Genomic DNA, 6,235 nt, shown 5'->3' on the forward strand with positions numbered 1-6,235 from the left:
CTTGCGCAGGCAATCTAATAGCTAATAAGATTTTTAATGCTTTAACACATTAATAATGGAAGATGTGAGTTAAAATGAGGTACTATTTTTAATCTGTGAAATTTGCAAAGATTTTTTAAAAAATAATAATGCTAACACAGGTGTCATAAAACTGATAGCAGGATGGTAAACTGGTATACTCTTTCTAATGGTGGCAGCATGTGTGAAGAGCATTCCTCTGCCCTTTGACCCTGCAATGTCATTTTTAGGAATTGATCTTCAGTAATCAAAAATCTAGTCAAAAGATTTAAGTATAAAGATATTCATCTCTACATTTTTGTACGTGAAATGTAACTATCCAACAGTAAGTAAACTGCAAATAAATTATGCTTTGTCCACGGTGTGGATTATTATGGAGCCAATAAAAATGATATAGTAAGAGCTGACTATTCTATAGCACTGATTAAGGACCACTGACTGTCCTAAGCAGTTAACATGTATTCAGTCATTCACTCCTCCAACAACATAAATGGAAACTGTGAGGTATGTAGGTGTTAGTATCATCTCCATTTCACAGTTGAGAAATTAGAGGCACAGAGAAGTTATGTAATTGGTTCAAGGTTACACTGGCACAGACTCACATGCCCTTTTCTGAAATTCTAAAATCCAAAAAGCTCTGAACACCACGTGTTCTCATAAATTTGTGGCAAATTCATTTGTTGGCAAAACCTGACCTGAACTGAAGCAAAAGTATGTATAGTCTTTACTTACCCCACTTTGAGTGAAGTTATCTTGCTAAAGAAAACTTAATGCATTTGATTACAGAGTGCTGCCCCAGACCGCACTAGAAGGGATGCAGTTTATACACCATGTTGTCTTTCTATAATCTGAAAAATTCTGAATTTTAAAGTACCAGATAGCCCTGTGAGTTTCATATAAGGAATTGTGGCAGACCTGAAATTCAAATCTATGCATCTGCTTGGCTCTGGAGTCTGTGCTCTTAACCACCATGGTTATTTGGAGAGTCTGTTTAATGGCATGGGGAAATTCTTATAATTAAAATATTTAAGTATTTATTAACTACATACTATGTGTCAGACACACAGACAAAATTAAAATTGGGACAATGCTACTAAGGACAGATAACTGGTGTCAGAAGAGCCTATACCCTAAGGGGGCTTGTCCTAGACAGACTGGTCAGTGGCAGTTTTCCTGAGGAACCATCTGATCTGAGAAGTGAAGAATGAGCACGAGTTAACGAGAAGAGGGAAGAGCATACCTGGAAGGAGAAGAGCATGCGCAAAGGCCCGTAGTAGGAGGGAAAATGGAGACACAGGATTCAGAGTCAGTGTAACTGGAGCACAGAGAACCAGGAGAGCCTAGTGTAAGACAAGGCTAGAGAGGAGGTAGATGCTACAGGACCTTATAGGTGGAGTAACCATTTGCCCCAGTTTGCCTTAGGAACAGTCCCAGTGTAAATAATAGCACTCTCTTTTACTCTCAAAGGTATCCTGGTCTATATGATAAAATATATGGCCATCCAATTTATCGGCCACATTAAAGAGTCGTACTTTTATCCTAAGAGCGATAAGAAATCCTGATGGATTTTAAGCGGCAGGGGGGCAGAAGAAGGGTATCATAATGAAATTTTAATTTTCAAAAGATTAGCCTTGCTACAGGGCAAAGAACAGACAAGAATACTGAAAGGATAGGGTGAATACCTTTAGACCAGTTTGGAGGCTACAACAGGAGACCAGGCAAGAGACAATGGCAGCTTGGTCCAGGGTGATAGTGGTAGAGACAGAAAGAAGTGGATGGAATTGAGTTTGGTTTGAACGTAAAATAAACAGACCCTGATGATGATTTCCACACAGAAAGAGTGTCCAAGACTTCTGGCTTGCAAACTAAATGGATGGTGCTATGATTCACTAGAGATTTACATGAGCTAGAAATTTAAATATGTGAGGCTGTAATTTGAAGCGGGGGAGCCTGTAAGAGTGTCTAAAACAAGAAAAGTTTAGGTTCAAAACTTGCTGATGTTTATTTCCACTGGCAGAGCCCTCTTCCGATGCATGACCCCATTTTCTGGTTGAATACTGGAGCTGTTTGGTGGTTAGACAAAAGAGAAGGTCCCCCTTGCCTGGTGATATGGGACAGGAGGAATCAAACCACGTGCAGCATGTAAACACCCGTTACAACTAAACCCCAAGTGCTTGATATTTACTGTTCACAAAGCAGTCTCACATACAGGCTCCTTGGAGCCCACACTTGGTGAGAAAATGTGGTCTGCATTTACGGATGAGGAAACTGAGGTGGAGCGCTTAAATTACCTGTCTACACAGAGGCTGCTCTTATGCCATACTATCTCCTCAAACGTGCCATCCCCTGTGTGCGAGCAACAACACTAAGTGCTGTAAGAACTACCAAATAATGAGGTCCTACTAGGTGCCGGGCTCTAGGAAATTAAAAAGAGAGAGAGAAAGGAAAAACAAAAAAAAACGCAACTTCAGAACTTTTAAGGATGTGTTACACTTACCCTAGAGTAAATTCGCTTTAAATTTCAAAAAGGTTCACGTCCCAAGGTGGGGTCGAGGTGAGAAGGTCGGGCAGCCAGGGACCACCCCAAACACCGACTCAGGGGGAAATGAGGTCCCAACGTCTGGGCCCCGGGAAACACTAGGAAGGGACGGCGGGGCCCACTGGCCGACTGGTCAACGGAGGCCCAGCTGCCCGTTTGCCTGAGCGTTGCCATAGCAACGGCCAGGTCGGCTTTACCCCGGAGCCTCCCGCCCACTTCCGCGGGGTCCGCCCTGCGCCGCAACGCCAGGGGCCACTCACCCAGGCCGTCGGGCGGGCTGGCTCCCAACTGGCGCGCACACTCCGCGCTGGTGGTCGCCAAGTCCGGAATTCCGCACCTGGAGAAACTTTTCGGCCGGCGGGGCAGCCTTACGGAGGTGGACGGGGGCCGCGTTGGGACAAAGCGCGTCGGCTTGGCGCGAAGCACTTCTCCCCGCGGCGGGGCCGGCGAGGAGGGTTCTCCCAGGTGCGTTCGGAGGCGTTCCCGCGAGCAGCTCTTCTTAGCGATGGACCTGAGAAGCCTGTCTCGGGGACAGAGAAGCAGACCTGTTACACTTTCTAACAGTCATATCACACTACTGAGGTGACGTCCAGGCTAGTATTCTGGCTCAGGCCCGAGGCCTCGTGGTCCAGCTGGTTGGAGCTGGGGTTGTAAGCCTCGCACTGCGTTGGGTTCCGAGCTGGCCTTTAGTAAGGGAAATGAGTATCAGTGCTGGGGGGAAGGCCCCCGGAGTGCAGGGTGTTTGTCCCCACGGAGGCGCTGAGAAGGCTTGAGAGATCAAATGACAATTACCAGGAATATGTTTTAGCCACAAATCTCTGTGGAACCATCTGAATGCGTGCCCCCCTGCAATAGAGGCTAGAAATGCGGGCTCCAGCTGTATGCTGATGTATTTCTGACCTGAACTAGGAATGGCTTCTGTGGACATGGGTCTTGCTCTCTAGCAGCTGCCGCGGGGGTGGGGGGACGAGGGGTGGGCTCAACTCTCCAGATACCAGCCTAATTATTCAGGCAGATGTCCTCTAAAATTTATTTGATTAATAGCCAAGAACTTGGTACAGCAGGTCGATTCATTTTATTGTTTAGAGGTAGAAGTCCACCTTTGGCAACGGGTTCCTCCTGTCAGCTTCATCTGAAAACTCATAATGGCCGTGGTAAGCAACCGGTAACTTCAGTTTTGCAAATTTTCCGAACACAAAAATAATCCCCACCATGTCCTGTACTCTAGAACTTTGGGGTATTGGCCAGACTTTGTTTTGAAGAAGTACAGAACTGTTGTCTAACAAGGGTCTGGAATAGCCTGCAAGAATTTTCTGTCTCTCTCCCCCAACTCTGCCTCTATCCAAGCATGAGTGTTAGTGCCACAATGTCCAACAAAAGAAGATAAACTCTACCATCTGCTTCATTGAGCTGTGAAGTGTGTGGATCTGCCTTTAGTCAGCAGCTATGTAGTCTTACACTCCACAGCCTTACCAAGAAATAACTCTGAACTGTCCACTTTCTCATGCCTGTGAAAAGCCTGGTGGAGAGAAACTACAGTTCCGGAGAATTGTTTGAAAGGCATGCAGATGACCCCCTCCTCTACATAGTCTCTGGGTCAACTGAGTTCCAAACCTGCTACATATCAGAGACATCCGGGGAGTTCTATTTGTTTTGTTTTGTGTTTAAATACAGATTCACAGGACACGCTTCCAGAAATTCTGATTAAGTAAATCTCATGAAACCAATTTTAAAAGATCTTCATATGAGCTTGATACAAAGCTAGATTGGGAACCACTGGGCTATGTTTTATCCTGAATTAAGCCAGACCATCAAAAAGCTGTTTGTACCACTTTTTTTCACCCTTACAAAATTGTCTCTACCAAGTCATGCTTTACCCTTATGCCATCTGCTTATATTGAGATGCTATTAAAAAAAGATATGCATGACACCTCTGAATTTACTGGAGGGATTATTTTAAGAATGATGTTTTTTACATCCCAGTAGCAGAATCCTACCATATTGCCCAGCCCAGGGTTTTTCAAGTTTTTTGGACGATAATCCACCAAAAGAAATATGTTTTACATTATCACCCAGTACACAGGTACCTACACATTTAATAACTAAAACAAGTCTTATAAAATATTACCCATTCCACATGCATTTTATCGCTTTTTAATGCTGGCTTCCACCCGTTAAATGATTTATTGACCCCTACATGAGTTGCAAGTTGCATTTTAAAATCAGCAGTATAGGGACTTCCCTGGCGATCCAGTGGTTAAGACTTCGCCTTCCAGTGCAGGGGGTGCGGGTTTGCTCCCTGGTCGGGGAGGTAAGATCCCACATGCCTTGCGGCCAAAAAGACCAAAACATAAAACAGAAGCAATATTGTAACAAAGTCAATAAAGACTTTAAAAATGGTCCACATCAAAAAAAAAAATCTAAAAAATTAAAATAAAAATATAAAATCAGCAGTATAGCCAGATATCTTTTTCTGGAAACTAGCCCTAATCCTCAGACAAACTAGGCCACCTGTCCACAGTCTATTGCTCCAATAGCAGTACCAGAGCCAACCCAATCACATCTTTCTCCCAGGAATTTGGAGTTAGGACTGAGAGATTTTAGTTTTTCTAAATCTAGGTAGCTAACATAGAAACATAGAATGCTGTAATATTGAAAGTCAGAAGCTATCCACAGACATGCCTTCCCATCATGTGGCCTGGAGAAATGCAGAAAACCAAGTTGCAGGAAAAATGTGAAAAGAACAGGAAGGATGAAAGAGATTCACAAAGAGGAGAGAAGAGACCAAAAGTGTTGTGACAGCTTTCCATCCCTGATCATTTTATTTCTTGAAATGAGCTGCATTCCTGCCTTTGAATTCCATGTAATATTCCAGATCTTTACAATAAGATGCACTCTTTTGCTTATGCTGGTTCAAATGGTTGTTTCTGTTATTGCAACCAAGATGAATCTAATTATATTGGTTTTATATGGCTTTTGTAACAAATTACCACAAACTTGGTGATTAAACAATGCAAGTGTATTATCTGGCAGTTCTATAAGTCAGAAGTCTGACACAGGACTCACTGGACTAAAATCAGTGTCAGTAGAGGAGAATCTGTTTCCTTGCCTTTTCCAGTTTCTAGAGGTTACCTACATCCCTTGGGTTCATGGCCCTTTTCCTCCATCTTCAAAGGCAGCAATGTTGCATCTTTCAGACCGTGCTTCTGAGGTTACATCTCCCTCTGATTCTAGCTAGGAAGGTTCTTAGCTTTTAAGGACCCAAATGATTTAGATTGGGTCCACCCAGAAATTCCAGAATAATCTCCCCATCCCAAGGTCCTTAGCTTAATCACCTCTGCAAAGTGCTTTTTGCACAGAAAGTAACATTCACAGCTTCCAGGAATTGGGACATGGACATCTGGGGGAAATGTGGGGGTGGATCCACACTAACATACAATCACTCTATGCCTTAATGTATTTCAGTCCTGAGTGTCAGGGAAAAAAATGTTTTTCTCCTTGAAAAGCTGATTTCCTTATAAAGAAAGAAAACCATGAAATTGATCACTTTTCCCTTTTCACCTTCGCTTCTAGGAAGACAGGAACCAAATTTGCAGCTCAACATTAATAGTTTTGTCAAACTCTACTGCTTGCATATCAGTGTTACAACTTTCTTCTGTTCTCTCTCTCTTCCCTCAT

The 6,235-nt window shown here is 43.4% G+C and overlaps 1 protein-coding gene across 1 annotated transcript in view; it reads right to left on the minus strand.

Moving 5' to 3' along the window:
* The window catches only part of STK33 (serine/threonine kinase 33), a 170,701-nt gene extending 167,784 nt beyond the window's left edge, over positions 1–2,917 (minus strand). The window contains exon 1 of the mRNA XM_032641448.1: positions 2,818–2,917. The gene's annotated coding sequence lies outside the window, so the exon portion shown is untranslated. The remainder of the gene's footprint in view (positions 1–2,817) is intronic.
* Between the last annotated feature and the right edge of the window lie 3,318 nt (positions 2,918–6,235).

This window comes from Phocoena sinus, chromosome 8 (assembly GCF_008692025.1).
Source record: "Phocoena sinus isolate mPhoSin1 chromosome 8, mPhoSin1.pri, whole genome shotgun sequence".
Taxonomy (NCBI): Eukaryota; Metazoa; Chordata; class Mammalia; order Artiodactyla; family Phocoenidae; genus Phocoena; species Phocoena sinus.